Genomic DNA, 18,954 nt, shown 5'->3' with positions numbered 1-18,954 from the left:
TTATTTATATAATAACGTTTCCTTCGACGTCAGAATTACACATTTTAACATGTTTTTTTGTTTCATATCTCATCCCAAAATGTTCATGAAAGTTTATTCAAAGTGTTGAAAGTCTATGAGCTACATCTATCGTAACTAGTAAACAATGTCTGATCTCAGATTATAATGATGATAATAGTATAAATAATAATGAGTTAAATAGTACCTACCATAATAAAGGCTTCCTGTTCCTACTTAAGTAATGGATATTTTTTATTACACACTACAGTGGACTAACAAAAGGCTCAAGGGTAGTTCTAAACCTTTTATATGCAGTTAAATGAACCGATCTCCCACTATTGAACATTTCACGAGGACCCAATTACATCTAGCTGCCATTAAAAGCTGCTATTTGATTTTACGAGTTTTTGATTAGAATTTGATACTAATGTCGGCTACCATTTTTTTTTTCTAGATTTGGTACTACAGAAATTAGAACAGTGGTCATCATCATCGTTCACACTAAAATTCATTATCTGTATGTCGAAGGAACTTTTAATTGTAAATAATTATTGTCTAATAACACGCTTATAAAGCTGTTTATTATTCAAATAAACTTTGAGAATGCCCATTTGTGTGTCTGTGATCTGTAAAAATAAAATATAATTATTATAATAGCGAATTTTATTTTATACTACTTATAGTCACTGTTTGTATTTTATTTAAACAAAATCACCTGTTGATAATAAATTACGTATGTGTTACGTAATATTACGTAAGACGAAACCAGTCTTGTAATAACATTGCATTATAATATGACATATGAAAATACAGATATTGTGTTGGTTACGCCACGTGCATAGAATGCCTAGAAATGGCTCAAAGACAACTGAATCTGATATTGCTGGAATACACCATAGAAGATTTAGGGATGCTCAGAAAGAGATAGCAATAAATAATCCAGTATGGAAAAAAATTAGGGAAGAGACCAAGGCCTGCCAAGAGTTTCAGTGGCAACAATGATGATAATAATAATAAATTCATAATGGAAATAATTCACACTAACAAAATGTTACAAATGTTTTACGACCAACTATATTATGTACATACAACTATGTGATTATATTTTTTGATTAATGTATTTAGTTTTAAGAAAAATGAAACTTCGTTTTTTTTACCTATTTCAGCCTAGGATTATATATATTTCTAAGGGTGGTGCAGCTGTTACAAGCATCGAAGAAATAGTAAAATGTTAAAGGTCAAAGAAATATTTTATAGGAACTTTCTTTTGGCATAGTTTTTTACAAACGTCAGGACGTAGTGTTACATAAAACTGTACCTCGTATACAAACTGGATTAATAAGAGACATTTATCTAGCCTTAATATTTTTATTCAACTGTTATCTGGTTTATTTATTTTGTTTCGTAAATGAAAAAGTATTAATTCATAAAATTTTAACATACATTCATGGATTTTAATGAATACATACAATTATACTAGATAACCAAAAATATTAATAACTCAATTATTAAATCTACCATAGACGATGTCTATAATCAAACGTTGTTAATAGCTTAAAACTGATTGTTAAATTTATTATTCTGGAGAATTTATGATATTTAACCATTTTTTACATTTATAGTTGAAAAGTTCACTACATGATAACATGGAACAAGGAAAATTTAAATAAAGCAATATTTGTAAGTAAATAGTCTGTTCTTAATAAATTTTAATTGTGGTGAGTGCCTACTTTAATATGAAAATGCTTACATCAAACAATTGCCTACTTATTTAATTATCAACCATACCCATTTATTCTTAGTGTGTACTCTATCAGGGACGCTAAAATTAATATAATGGTACCCTATTCCATGGCACATTGCAAATCATCAATCAAATCAAATTAATGTACGTAATATATTTTTACACTAGCGTTAGCTCGCAATTTTGTCCACGTGAAATACGGAAATTAAAAGTAGACAGATATACAGAATGAATAAATATATGGCTTAGGACGAGATAAACAATAGTTAGCTCTAGGCGCACACTATCCAGTAATTTCATTTATCTAAATGTCCAGCCATCATTTAAACACGTAAATCAGTAACAAAGTCAACTGAAGGGCTCGAGTAATTCCACACGATCGACAACGATTGGATGACCGCGTCCGCACCTATCCACCGAGTTTTCTGACCACTTTTCCTTCTCGTAATGAATTGTTACAAGTGCACTATTTTCTAGAAGTTTTATTTTTAACATTAATAATATCAAGCTGAAAGAATCTCTGCAAAATTACAATGAATAATTCAGTTATAAGAAAGATTCATCGGTATTAATAAAAAACCCTTTTTTTACAAATATAATGGAACAAACAGACAGACAATAATTTATGTTATTTACGTATATATTTTGTTTTTATGTATCATGTAAATAGTCAAAGCGCTGATCAAGAAGCAAGTATTTCTATATCAAAGACAAACACTTTGTAATTGTTAGTTTAAATGTAATAAAAAAATCAAAATTTTAAAATAGGTTTACACATAAGTAGTCTAAAATGTATTTCCAGGTGAATAAATATCATAATAATATAAAGGTGCCTCATCACTCAAGATTAAATTGATAAGAAAAGAGGTTTAGATTGACCCAGCTGAATAATTTAAGGTACCTACTTAAGTAATAATTTTGGATAGTCGTCAACGCGACTCTTATTGATAGTAAACAGTAGTATGATTTCGTATCATATCATATATATCAGTAGATTCCAGATTAGAATTGAGACAGTAAATTTATCACCTGATATTTCGGAGAAAATAAATTTATATTATAACCTTTATTATATTATATTTATACTTTGAATAAAATATACAACTGAGTCTAAGAAGAATTCACTGGACCTTACACAACCAAAAACCATAATGTAGTTCTAATGAAATGGGCTTGGCATGCCCAATGGATATGCTTGGATCGATCAGCTTAAAAAGTCTTTTTATACAAAATCATCTGGTCCTTGGGAGTCCTAAATTCTAATATTTTGATGTTCTTATCCGGGATAAGCAAGTAATCTACATTTTTAATTGAAAAAAATGAAATATCAACTAAAGGATAATATGACTCACTGTGGACTATTGCGTCATGAATAATGATGCTTAAGGGTGGACATGCTCAGCGTTGGTCAAAATTGAGCTTTTATTGCAGTTTCACATTAAACGTTGTAGATAATATATTTATATAATTTTAAAGCCTTATTATCCTTTATATTTATTTTAAACATTTGATGACTGCACAAGGTATTTTTATTACATAAAATAGTATTTTTAAACCTCTCGCTCTAATGTTTTAGAATATAGTCATATTTCAGTACATGCATGTGCAGTGGCGTTAAGATTTGTTACATTTATTAATTTTTAAACGCATTTATAAAACCATCCGTATAATTTATGTCGACATTATTATAGTGAAATATATACGATAAAAAATTATATTGATAATCTCTGTGATCCCAAATTCGACAAGAATTGGGCATTTTATTGTTCAAAAAATGGGCAAGATTGACACATTTGAAGATAATTCTAAAGATATTAATTATAAGCTATGTTTTTGACCATTCAAGTGTAATAAACATCCTACGAATAATGATTGCTTTATAATAATTATTGACCTAAGAATAAGGTAGTGTTTTTTTTAAATACGCCATTTCTTTTGGCATGCCCCAGTGGTTAAGCTCCAACATACGGCCGTAGCCTTAAATTGACAAACTATAATTGAAGTAATGAGTAAAATGATGTTAACGCGCGTGTTTGAACATGTACCTAACCGATTTTTTACGAGCGAGAGGTTTAAAACAATACTATTTTATGTAATAAAAATATTTTATGCAGTCATCGAATGTTTAAAATAAATATAAAGGATAATAAGGCTTCAAACTTATATAAATAGATTATCTATAACGTTTAAGGAATGTCCAAGATCATGCTTTGATAATGCAATAAAAGCTCAATTTTGACTTACGCTGAGCATGTACCCTCTTAAGAAAAATGTAAAATGGAGATAATATTATTATAACTGACTTAAAATAACTTAATTGACTAAAAAAAATTACCAAATTAAAAATTCGTTTTGTGGAATACATAAGACGATAAGATAATAATAACTAAATATATTTTGAAGTATTTGGTTTCAATAATCAGTGACTATCAACGTATAATAGAAACTAACCGATGCCTGTGATTAGTACTTAGCAGCGGATAATCTCATTGAGTACGTAATTTAGGAAATCCTTTCTTTCGGTGAGCACCTAATTTATATCTAGAAATATGTTACATATATAAATAGAAGAAAATATAATCAATACCTAATCAATAATCTTGATAATTAAATTAATATTTTAAGATTAAGATTATCTTGTTTGTAATATTGTATTCGAGACTTATCATTTCCATACAGACATACTTCAGTACATCCACTGAAGTATGTAATTAAATAGTATGCCAATATATTTTTAAACCGGTATCGGCACACCTTATAAAATAGAAAGTCTATATTATATGATCAATCTCTATACTCTATAGTAGGAAATCCAATCCCGAGCCAAAATTTTGTTCCCGGTATTTCGGGATTACAATTTGACGATCCCGGGATTGGAATTTTTTCGATAGTTAATATTAATTTTTTCATATTATATACAATTAGCATTGATAAAATCGGTCAAAAATGTCTAGTATAATTTAGACATTTATTGTTAATATTCTGTACGATCAACCTTGGAAATACATAGGCTTAATTGAGTAAATATTATTGTTATATAGATAATAATAATATGAAAGTAGAACAGTTTTATTTATTTGGAGGGGGCTTTGTTATCCGAGGGCAATTGGTACCGAAAAAAATACCTCTTAAAAGGAATCCACTTAAAACGGGGACCAAAATTACTTGCTAAATGGGTTTAATTGGGATACATTTAGAAAAGAAAAAGACACGTGAGTGGAAAGAAATAGCGTAAGAGTGTGGGATTGAAAGATTGAAAGTGACAGTAAAATTGACGACTGTGCGTTATTAATTACGCGTGTGTTTTTATGTGTTTTTATAGTTTTTTTTAAAAACATTTTTTTGCATTTTTCTGCATTATTTTAAGCAATATTTATATTACATAATATATAAAATGAATAGTTTAGTATCATTTGGAGCTGTATAAGCATTTTATAATAAAAGGTTAGGTATATGAGGTATAAATTATATTTTTCTTAAATACAATTCGTAAAAAAACCTTGCGAATAGAAGGACGGCGTAGCTTTTAAGTATAGACCGAAAACGTGCGGCCTAGGGTTTATGACTTTATTCCATGCGTACGAGTTGGATTTTGCCATTTCTGCTTCAACCCTCACATTTGTGATTCTTGTACAAATATCAAGCGTAAATAAATCCCTAAATGTGCACATAGACCCTTTCGACATTTTCCAACCTCACAAAAAATATCTAAAGCTACATGACAACCATTAGAAAACACATTTTTATGTTTACATTTTCATAATATAGAGTAGAGTGATTGAATCAATAATATTACAGACGAGCTTTATTGTTAAAGAAATTGTATCAAAATTTTATGTATTTTTTTCACTCGGCAACAAATAATATTTTAAGTTAAAAGATTACTTTTGTTTTAATACTCATTTCGGATTAGAAATAAGTGCTTTCGTTAAAACGTACGCTCGCTTTATCAGAAAGTTCCGATTTTTTTTAATAACCTGGGTTTATAATATAATTGTAAAAAATATTTAATGTAAATATTTAAGTACCTAGGTACATAATGGTTCATTTATCAAATCTATTAGTAATTATTAATAATTATGATAATGTAATGGTCTTCTTTTTAGCGTGTAATACTAATATAGATATTTTTTTAAAATCTCAGTGTAGCCGTGTAAAGTTTTAAGATTCAATTGATTTCGCTTAATTCGGACCCATTGAGACTGAGACATTTTGGCCCAATTAATAAGCTGCTCTAATTAAGCAAATTTCACACATTATAATTAAATAATGAATATTTTTTTAATCGATTTATTTGTATAAAATAGTCACGAGAATAATAAATTCTAAAACAAAATCATTCGTCGGTACTTTCAATAAAAATTCGGCAAAAATTCATCAAATGTACATAATCTGTTTTTGGTTTTTGAGGGTTTACACATACAACCTCAGTGCAGACGTAGAACTCCCTTTATTATCTTCCTGCATAAATTAGCGCTGTAAGCGAGTTTTTTGCCTGCTGGTTAGTGCTACATACACATGTGAATCATTATCTTCTTCTTCATCTAAGTGTTAATGTTTCGATGTAATAACAACAACACTAATTATATTCTCACAGTCTTCATTTTCATCGTAAAATAGTAAACCGTCTATAGTCAAAAAAATTTGAACATGTTATGTGTAATATCATAATGTATTATGATCTTAAATTTATTGCCCCAATTAATCGGAATGTTGTCCCAATTAAACTATGTAAAGTACTGTTAGCTCAATGGTTTGGTATCTGTTTCTTGATTATATGGCCCAAATAAGTGGATGTCCCAATTAACCGGTGGCCCAATTAAGCGGATTTGTCTTTATAATATGCAATAATGAGTGGTTTGGTATATAGCAGAATATAATTTAGAGTAATAAAAACTTTGATAAAATATCACGGCTTTTATAGTAAGTAATCTCAGAACACAAGTGAAAAGTCTGATAAAATATTTTAATCAAAATATTATTGCAGTATGTATTATTTATGCAAAAATCCATTCTCATAGAAAAATATCTTTAACAGCCTTTGGTTGCAGCTGACATATTAATTAATATTTTCATGAACATGAAAATTAGTCAGTTGCATAACAAATTATCTAAGCTGTTTCTTTGAAAAATTGAAAAGAGTTTAATAAGAAAATTTAATTGCAAAAGGAACTCTTAATTTAATAATATAATATACCTAAAAGAATTTTATCTTCTGATATTTTCAAAGACCATAATATGTTTTCTTTTTAAGAAACTTTCCGGTTTTAAATAGCGTCGAGTCTTAATTTATTTATATAATAAATACAAGGCACGTAGATAGTTAAAAAAACTATTTTAATAATATATAAGTGAGGTAGTTAGTTTCAAAGCTGGTAACCTCTATATTCTGCCATATGGAAATAATAGCAAAAAATAGTTATAGGACTGAAAACAAAATATTTTATTTGTGAAAATATATTAATGAATTAAAATGTCCTTAACGTCTTAGAATTAATAAAAAAACATGTTTAAAGTTTGTGTTAGAATAAAAAAAAACGGTGGCTGATAACCTCTGGTTTAATTTTATTTAACTAACTAACAGGTGTGCAATTGATATTTTATCAGTACATTGCATACGATGTAAAATCGGAGTGAAGAAAAATATTTTAAAAAGTAAAAATGGAGGTTACCGAGTTTTAAACTAATTGACTCAAGTAAGTATTCTAGTTTATGAATATTTCAACGTAATCAATATTCTATTAAATGTCAAAATTAATTTCAATATTTTAACATTAACAAGTTTTTATTAACACTTATTATAGTTCGAACTTGTTTATTAAATGGATGGTATTTATGAATTAATCAAAAGCAAAACGTTTATTGAGTCCAAGTAGAGCATTGTATGAACTCGTAGGAATCTTATAATCTTTTTCTTCTTCGTATTCTGATTAGCTTTAAGTCATATTTCATTCGATTGAGAGAAAATTTCGCGTGCCAGTCCGCACATATATTTGACCACAGCTAAAGCTTAGAGATACACTGGTACGATCGCGCCATAGTGGTGCATGTAATCACTAAATTTTCAAATATATTATGATCACTTTATGTGCTTTTACAGTAAGCTACCGCCACGGGAAAAAAGTGTCTAATGTCGTTTTTCTTGGTGGTTTCTTTTATTTTGTTAACTGTCAATTCATGGTGGAACTGCATTGTATTGTTGTTTTTATTTATTAAAACGCATTTTTTTGTAGGATTTATTCCACTTTTAATCAAGAGATTAGGACCGGTTTCGTCCGCCTCAGAGGGACATTTTCAACTCACTTTTTTTGCCTACAGATTTTCGGTTCACTTTTTTTTTGTAGTGGTTGGCACTATATATTTTTTATAAGAATATTGTATATTGTCTATGTTCTGCAGGTTGGGTTCTGTTTAAAATATTATCTATGGATGCAATATCGCAAGTAATTTTAACGTACGTACACGTATAAACTGTTAAAATTAATTGCAATTAGCATGAATAATGAATAATGAATAATAATTCAACATACTAATACATTAGATGTGGCACTCTCCAACATTGAATTTATAGAGATAGTGTTTGAACCTTTAGAAGTGTTTTACATGGGAGAGACATGTGGTCCGAACTCCAAATACCGCCTGAGAGTTTGACAGTGATTTTTCAGCACACCCCATGGATGCTGCCTTTGCCCAACAGTAATAATTAATAATAATCGCAATACAGAACTGACATTCCACGAAGCGCGGGTAATGGTTATGAAAAACTTATGCTTTACCTATGCTCTAAAGTTGGAGAATTATAGAATAAAATGAATGAATTAACGTAACCAATACTAGCCAGGTACAAAACAATATCAATTTTCTAAGTAAAAATAGCATAAATGAGCTGTATGAGTAAAGTTATGATGATTTTGTTTCAAACGCTATCTTTAGTATTTACTCTTTAAAGTAATTCTATAAGGGAGCAATATTTTTTAATGGTATTACCTTACTATAGATCGACCAGTATAAGTTGTCTGCTGAGTGAAGGCGCCACATGCTAACGTTTGACATATAATTATTCAATTATTTTTAGACTGTGATGAGTTTAATTATTCTAAATTCGAATACCTGCCGATATATGATGGTACCTATATCTATACGTTACTAAAAATAGACAGTTATTATTTCATATTTTGTCTCTTATAAAATTACAAATTGTTAGTTACACCCTTTAGACTAAGAAAATTTTGATAATATTTAAAGTTTAAAAATATTTATTTTTATAATAAGTCAGTGATATTTAAGCTAAGACAAAAAAATACCTTCACAAAGCATGATATTTAAAAGTCATTTTACTCGCATCAAAAAAAAAGAACACAAAAGGGTAATCTACGTTAAATGACAACCCTAAATGAAAAGTGACATAGCTTTTTAGCTTGAGTATCAAAAATGGTTTTGCTACAAAATCTACAATGCTTATGTATTGACTCTCGTAAAATTAAAGCAAACACCGAGGGCTAACTAACTGCATGTTTTCATACTATTTGTTCAAAAAGTAAGTTACACAGTTATATACTAACTTGCGTTAGGTACTGATGTATTTACCACTAGAAGTGAAATGACCACAGTTAAGTATTTTGTAAATTATAAATGAACTACGTAAGAGGAATAGGTCCGTTTGTACTTATGTTTAAGTTTAAGTTATACACAACATGACGTAGCATATTAAAATTATTACTGTTGACGGTTCACAAAAATCTATATTATCAGTATCAGGTAAAAGAATAATAATAACAAGATAAAAATTTGTTAATCTTGAAATCTTTTTTATTTATATTGAAACAATTTTAGATAGGTATTGTGACTAATTTAATTTGGTTATTATCCAGGTTTAATACGTAGGTAAGCACATACTTTACAAGTGTTTTGTAAAGGTCTTGTATCGGTGAGATTATCAGAAGTGTCGACTATTATTCTTGTTGCTAAAAAACTACGTTCTTACGTTTTCTACAAATTTTTTTCAGTCACTCTTCACGTGATATTAATTACGTATATTCTATTTTTATAATAATGTTCCAACACAACATCAACGAAACCGTGACAGCGAACTTCAGAAAGCTACTCATTATAATTTATTATTCAAAAGTTAAGGACGCTCTCCATTCAAAATCTCTTCAATATCCTTGTTAGAGAGAGGACGGTTCATTTAATTTTCTACTGGGTATTAATAAATAGTTTCCTCATCCATACGGCGTAAATATATTGTAAATTGTTTACGTGAAAATATCAATTAGATTCTTTTCCACCATAAACCCATGTTAACTTAAATAGCTGAACGAAATTGGTTTACAATAAATATTCTCTTCAGAAAAGCAATTTAGCTATCACAAGATAATTTGTTTATAAAATAAACTCTTTTCTATCACTCTCAGTGATTTATTTATGAATTAAAAAAAAACAACTATTCATAAAACTCACTTTATAATAAAACGATTAAAAAACAGACCATTTATAATATTTTGACGCTAATAGAGATTCAATAATACGAATAGAGATTCCTAAAGAACAGTTTCAAATCACTTTTCTCTTTAAATCGATTGGTGCATGTACTTTTTTTTAATATGTCCGATCCTAAATCATATGGGCCTGGGTAGTGAAGGTTTTGTATTTACAGATGTTTTGTTTTTACGAGAAATGGATGTTAGCCACTTTCTCAACTTATTGGGTACACTTTTAATACACTTTTATTTAAAAAATAATAATATGTATATTTTTCCAGACACAGGATTGAAACCTGGGACCCACGATATTATAAGCCGATGTGTAAGCTTCTGGGCCATCGTGGGCGTAAATGTTATTACGACATTTTAATAATTCAAATCAAAATGTAAATGCAAATTCGGTTATTAATATTTATATTCCAGAGTAAAAGTATTCACTGACAGTTGTACAGTCATTTTAACAAGACTCCTGATTGAAATCAATGGCAATCTTTATGGAGGTTCCCTTAGAGGTGGGGATCTACACTGACAAGATCGCATCATGGCCCTATGAAATGAAGAGAGCCCACTGAAATTGAATGACAAGAACTCTGCAATATTTTTGAGCAATATTATGATAAGTAAGTAAAGTAAATAAGTGACATAGAATTTTAATATAAATCAACCAGTCAATGATTTTTATTTCTAATTATGTAATAATATATGTTTTACATGTTTATTTAGTAACCTATTTATTAAAATAATTACAAGATAAGAACTTTTTATATACAACGTTTTTAAATTCTGTTGAACCATATAAACTTGACTTGACTAGCTTAAACGATCAAAAAAATTGTACTTGACATGTCATATTGATTTCCATAGTAACATACGTAATGTATATTATTAATAATTTAGTTACTAGGACCCCAGACCCAATAGCAACCAATAATGGTGTCGAAATAACTTTTCATACAAAACAGAATTAACTGAAAATGAATTCAATTCTACTTAAAGATGACTAAAAGTATTAAAAAAATGCATTGGCATCGTGTTCTGATATATTCTAAGAGCTAGTCGGGAAATTAGTTAAAAATCGATTGCAAGATTTGTACCAGACAAATAAGAATACGAGCTAAGAAAAATGTTGTAATATGACTGTACTAAAGTTTTGGTTCGATAGTATCAATATCAAAAGAGTTGGGTACTAACTTTTTCATTTCAGAAATTCCTTCTATAAGTACATTAGGTACCCATGCACCATTGTATTGTACCGCTGTATTAAGATTTCTGGATACACAATTAAGAGGTTGGTTTTTTTATTGTAGTATATTTGTACAAACTAGTTAATAATAGAGAACATTTCATCGCAGTCGCATGACAAGCTAACTCTTAAATAATGTTATGTAGTTCCAACTGAGATATAAACATCTGCGCAAGCTTTACATCATTTCTGCACCAAAAAATATGCCAAATTAAAATCGGGTGTGATACGGAGCCATTTTGTTGGTGGGTATTGTGTAATTGGTTTTTTAATGATAGTTTTAAGTTATCTATTACTAAGTCAAAAATTCTCACCACTCTTTTAAGTAAGTATTTTTTAAATACATTAAATACCTACCTACCAACAACAACATTACAGAATAATGTTGTTATATTTTCATTTGAAACTAAAATTATTATAACCTTGGGTAAGGAATAATCATGTTTTCCTAATTATATATTATATCCACTGAACGTTAATATTTTACAATATTATAATATAGACTAAAACATTCTTATTCTAACGGTTGCGGCAATTAATCCTGGACTGAGTTGGTTTGAAAATCAACGCAAAGAAAACCAACGTCTTGTGCAATAGCACCTGTCCTGATCCAGATTTCCCTCTGATTAGCGATGGACAGAGCATCGAGAGCGTCGACAGCTTCAAGTACCTGGGGGTACACATCACGGGAGATGGCATTTTGCAGAAAGAGCTCGCTATCCGAATGGGAATGGCTGGAGCAACATTCAACTCGATGCGAAATGTCTGGGACTCACGATTGTACTCGGTCAAAACCAAATGCCGCCTATTCGACGCTTGCATTCTGACAGTGCTGCTTTACGGTAGCGAATCATGGCACCTTACGAAGGCTCAGAGCAACCGTATACTGAGCTTCGAAAACAGATGTTTGCGACGAATACTGGGTGTGCGGTGGTATGACTTTAGGAGCAACGAGGAGATAAGAGAACGTACCAAGCAGCCTCTCATCACGCTGAAAGTGAAGAGGCGACGTTGGACCTGGCTCGGCCACGTGCTGCGGATGCCAGAAGAGAACTTTAACCTGGCTTGCCTGTTCTTCAAGCCGACCGGATTCCGGCGTCCTGGAAGGCCGCTAAATACAATCTACAGAGTGTATACGGCGGAGCTACGGGATGCTGGTTTGACCTGGAACGAAGCAAGAAGACTGGCGAGCGACAGGGATTCTTGGAGGCGCCGCGTGGTGTCCATATGCTCCAGTTAAGGGGCGGATATGGGCAAAGAAGAAGAAGAGTCAATTACACATAATATTTTTTTCAATTCTACATAATACTTTTGCACAAGTAGACTAAACATGGTACATCCAATATTTTATATTCTTCTATAATAACAAACTGAGCCTAACAGCACTATTATCTTTGTTTAAATTTTTTACCCGGTTGATACCTACATTCAGCCAGGGAAATATTTTTATTATTATCTGACAGCGATGTTATCTATGTAGCTTTATGTTTATTCAGCCACTGACTGTAGTAATTGCCACGCGCCATATGGCTGGCAGAGTGCGCAAAAATATACACACACTTTATCGCACCCAAATAAAAAATACGTTTAAGTACTCGTATATGTATGCATATTATTTTACAATTTACATATAAACCGACCTATGGTGACCGACATGAAATCAAGAGCGTACAAATCTAACATTCAATACAAAACATGTTGGGCTTTTTTATGTTATGTTAGACTTTGTACCCACCTGATTTCATACCGCTCACCACATTATCTTAATATTTTAAGGGAAAATATATTCAATAATAATTATTGTAGTATTTTTTTACGTGCATGGAGTCGTAGTTGATAGAGCGATCGCCTGTGTATCGGTGAGTCGCTGGTTCAACTGGGTGGCAAAACTACGATTTTAATGCGTGTTTCAGAGCAATTACCCAATAGGTTGTCCAAATGGCTAACAATTAACTGTTCATCATTTAATTTAAACCTCTATATGAAGCGTTGCAAGTAAAAATAGAAAATAATTCAAAACTACAGTGGTCAGCTTGCTCTGTACCTATTTTTTATTTTTTCTAACAATTACAAGATAACTTTAAGTAATCAAATTTGATAAAAACTCTTTATAGAGTTAATATTAAATAATTGTTAAATGCAGAATTTTTATAAATGTTATATTATTATACAAACAAAACAAGCAATACAAGGATGCAGCTCGTAGAAGAAGACAGGATCTTCCAAAAGTCAATAAGTGATATTCTTTTTTAATAAATTGATAAATTTGTTCGTAAACAGTTCACCGCAGGACACTTATTCGTGCGCCGCAGTACGTGAAACATGAGTTCGTGTAACATTTAATCAAATGACGAGTTCTTCGTTGAAAATTTCACCGTGGAGTATATTTTTTGTACGTATGCTACAACATGTGGCGAATTTTATGAGATGTCTTTACTAGGTTAGATTAGGGTTAATCAAATTGGAACAGTACTATTTGCAAACTATCCCAGCATTTTGTAAGATGTATTCCACGGTGAAATGTTCAACGAAGAACTCGTCATTTGATAAAATGTTATACAAACTTTCACGTACTGCGGCGCACGAATAAGTGTCCCACGATGAACTGCATACGCACAACTTACATGTAACCTTCTTTTCACGTACCTACCAAACATCACGTTTATTTTAAAGAAAATTAATAGTGACACAATAGTGAGGCTTTAAAAGTAAACTTTTTGGCAAACGATATATTGTATTGGTTGATATTTTGATACGGTGAATTTAACCCTTTCGTATACCGATAAAAAAGAAATGTGACAAGTTACATTATAATATAATTGTTTTATATGATTGATAGGGCACGTATTGCTCATTAAATATTATTTAGTATCCAGTTATTATGTAAATCAAAATAGCATACCAGCTAATGTTTTCTTCCGAGTGCAATAATTATAAAATGTTATTTTGTACAATAGCTAATAATTTTTTTTGTTGTTATATTTTCTTGTAAGTATATTATTTTATATGACTGAGGTTTGTTCAGTTCATATGAAAAAATAAAACAAACAAATTATTATGTAGTTTTGGTTGTAAAGATATTATGATGAGAAAATTATTATTTTTGATTCAATATGTACTGAATAGAAGAATGTTTTAAATATTTAGGAAAATATATCATTTAAAAATACTCTTTTTTTTTAATTACACATTATTTTTAAAAATTATCTATTTTCGTAAAGATATGTGTATCAGAAATGCCAAATAATTATCGAATATTATAAATCGATATTCACATACTTCATATAGTATAAAGCCAGTCGAGTACGGTGAGCAAAGAATTTCATAGTAAGTAAGTAGTAAGTTTCAGATAATTTAATGAATCTTTGCAACAATTTGTCGATGTGATAATAATTAAAATTACAAGGCACTTTATAACCGAGAGAAGTATTTGCGTGACTAAGTTTTCAAACACACGTTCAAAAGTTTTGTTTTGAACTTGCTGGAAAATTGTGTCGGCAGGGCGACGCGGATTTTAATAAGCTAATTAAAATGTACTTTAAAAAAATATTTTTAATACAAATTGAATGAATGTAAACATTTTTATATATTATTTTTCTTTAATTTATTTTTTACATGAAGTATAAGTAGATAATAAAAAAATATAGTTTGCGCAACATTTTTGTTTTCATATATGTGAGCTGTAACTTATAGGTTAATACAGTCGTCTGGAAAACTTACTTGTTTTTTCAATGTGTGTTTCAGTCCAGAGTATGGACCATTTATACACGTAGTTTGAGCAATTGACTAATATCATTAAAAACCAAAAAGCTCATTTTATATGCCCCACTTACGAACGAATAAATAAATCTGATCGATACTTTTTCTTGAAAACATAATGTATCAATAGTGAATATAATTAATAAAATGAAATAAAATAACAGAATCTTTAATTCTAATTATTTAATTCTTTTTATGTCCATCTTCTGTAGGAGATTAGTTAAATGTGTAAAGATCTTTATAATGGTCGAAGAAAAGATTCATACGGCAATTTATCTTTACTTGGTTAATGAGCTGTAGAATATTAATATATTTTCTACTCACATAATGTTGCTGATGTATTGTATTTTTCCAGTTGTGATGCTATGCAAAACTTCTAAGCCCTTTTATATTAATATTATATCTGATCTAAAATTTTCAATACAATAGTTTTTTTATTGACGGATCATTATTTAATATTTCCGTATTGCCAACAATAATTTTTAGTAGGAACGGATTAACTTGTCCATGCCTATGATATTTCAGGAAAAATACCGTTATTAAAGTATTTATAAGTTTATTTTTGTACACACAGCTGAACTTTTAATGTCGAGACCTATTCTTGAACACGTAATGGGTATTATTATTACTTACGCGGAATTATTGATTTTCAAAAGCCCTTAATTTAATGGTACGAAACTAATTTACGATAATTCCATAATAAGACAAAATTCTTGTTATTGTTGGCTACAAACCAATGACTATTAAAAAGTCTTAATTCTTAAATACCAGTGACGAAATCTTCCTGAAAATAAATACATGACCAAAACAAACTAAAAGGATAAAAATAAATACTTTCATCGTAATTAGTATATTATAATGTAAATACAATAAATTAGGTAACTCGTGAAATTTAGTTAAGTATATCATAATCGAAACATTATTCTTGAAAAGGAAACTTAACATAAAAATTATTTACAATTACAGATCAAATAATTTCGTAGTATTTAAATATTGCGCTAGTTTTTTACAGTGTAATTTCAGTATTTATGTGTGAATTAGTAAATAAATATAGGTTTTACATTTATAAAAATCCTTTATTAAAATTCATTTTATTTTATTTTAATGTATTTTTTTTTTAAATAAATGCTTATAATCTCGTATTGGGCACTGAACGAGTACGATATATCCACAAGTATAGTACTTTCAACACAATACTAACTAACACAATTATTGTTTGCCCACATATAATATTTCAATTACATTTTTTAAATTTGACAAAACGACAAAATTCACGAGGAATTTCGTAAACCTATGACATCTCTAAGTAGCATTTTCCAACTAATATGAGATGGTCATATCCACTGGATGGAGTTTTCTTAATCAGCCTGGAAAGTTTTTGGTGTGAAACCGTCTGGCCTGCGGAGTATTGAGAGACCCATATTTTCGTATGACACTTACCCAGAATGCACAGGCAATCGACATCTCAGATTGGTGAAAGGTACTAGAAGAAATACCGGAATGAGAACAACAACTAGAGAAACCATTGCCGACCCCAAGCTCACGAATCACGAATTATGATAATGATGATTCAAACTCATATTCGAGTTTGAATTAAATTTTGTAAAAAATATTTTAAATACTTAGGTCATCGAATCATTTTTTAATCTATTTATCGATATCGATTTATATCTAATTATAATTAATAAATTGCCTAACAATCTGTTAAATTATTATTTTGTTTATAGCCATTATTTTAGAAAAACATTGTCAGATGAGTGTCGTAACGAAATAATATTAAATTAGTTTACATTTGTATAAATACTATTGATAATGATAGTATAACCGAAATAGCTATCGACTAATAAATAAAATTTATGGAATTTATACTTATAAATATTAATTAAATTATTTTTTATTCGGATGAAAACAGACAATATTTAAAATGTAACATTTTTATTGAACATGATTTTTTTTGATATTTGCAGATAATTAATTTATCAAAAATGATTTTAATAACAGTATCGTTCCTTTATATTACATACCTCCTATGTAGTAATTTTGTCAAAGTAGATACCACTTGATGAACGTTTTTTTATACCATCTATATTATATTATTATTTTCTCTTGTAGAAAGACCAAATACAAAAATAAAATCACCAAATAAAATCAATATTAAATTAATAATATGTAAAAGCATTCAAAATTATGCATCGTAATTCATACTATGTAAGTGTTTGCCACAATTTAGGTATTGAAATATTCTTATGTGAACACGGCGTGTAGAATAAAATTAATTCTATGTGATAAAAACATGGGAAATTCGAAATAATAAATATATTATAAAAAATATGATTATCAAATTTTAATATAATATGATTAACGGCCCACGTGCTCGTCGTAGGTCAAAATTGAGTTTTTATCGTATTTTCAAACCATGATCCTGGACACTCTTTAAACGTTGTAGATAATCTATTTATATAATTTTAGGCCTTATTATCCTTTATAGTTATTTTAAACATTTGATGACTGCATAAAGTATTTTTGTTACATAAAATAGTATTCTTTTAAACCTCTCGCTCTAATGTTTTTGAATATAGTCATATTTCAGTACATAACTGTGCAGTGGTGTTAAGATTTTTTACATTTATTAATTTTTAAACGCACTTATAAAACCATTAGTATAATTTATTACGAGATATTTTTTGTAAAATATTCACGATAAAAAATTATATTGATAATCTCTGTGATCCCAAATTTGACAAGAATTAGGCATTTTATTATTAAAAAAATCGGCAAGATTAACACATTTGAAGATGATTTTAAAGATACTAATTATAAGCTATATCTTTGACTATTCAAGTGTGATAAACATTTTATGAATAATGATTGCTTTATAATAATTATTGACCTAAGAATAAGGTAGTGTTTTTTTGAAATACGTTACGAAACAGTTTTTTTCGATTATCTCAAAATATGACTCAAACCACACATGAGGTATTTAATATACTATGACAATATACTATTGTTAAACCCAAATGTCGCCTATTTGATTTTTACATTGCAATGTTACTGCTTTACGGTAGCGAGTCATGGCATCATGCAAAGACTCAATTGAGCAACTTTATACTTGCATTTGTGTGTACCTGCGAGTAGTATGAATATTAACTAAGAGATATTATAAGAAAGGACCAAACAGCCTACCGTCACATTGATCATTGGACCTGACTCAGTCACATTCTACGAATATCTTATATTCAAGCCAATTTCCAGGTACCGGCAACCTGGAACCTTGCTAAATACTATATACAGGGGATAAATGATGGAGCTACGAGATGCTGTAATGACGTGGAAAGATGCAAGAATACTGTCGATCGATAAGTACTTTTGAAGAAACCGTATGTTTTCCATATACTTCAACTAAGGAGTGTATATTTACTACGTAGAAGAATTTTTAAATAAAATCCAATCAAGGAAATGCTATCTCAATTAATTAATAAATAAGTCAAAGTCAAATATTTTTGTAAAAGTAAGAAATAAGAAAGAAACATAATCACATACACTAATAATATAATATATAAGTAATGTATATTATTAACTAAATAGATAGGTACAGCTCTGAACTCTTTTTTATATTTCCATCTGGGGAACGTGACAAGCTTGAGATACACTAATTCAATTAGTCATGGCTTTAGAACAAAGCTTTGTTTTTGTCTTTTATTTTTTCCATTTTAATTCGTTTTGTT

Source organism: Rhyacophila brunnea, unplaced genomic scaffold (genome assembly GCF_057557595.1).
Source record: "Rhyacophila brunnea isolate RB1 unplaced genomic scaffold, BYU_Rbru_1.0 scaffold_1, whole genome shotgun sequence".
Taxonomy (NCBI): domain Eukaryota; kingdom Metazoa; phylum Arthropoda; class Insecta; order Trichoptera; family Rhyacophilidae; genus Rhyacophila; species Rhyacophila brunnea.
Note: the sequence above shows the minus strand (reverse complement) of the source record.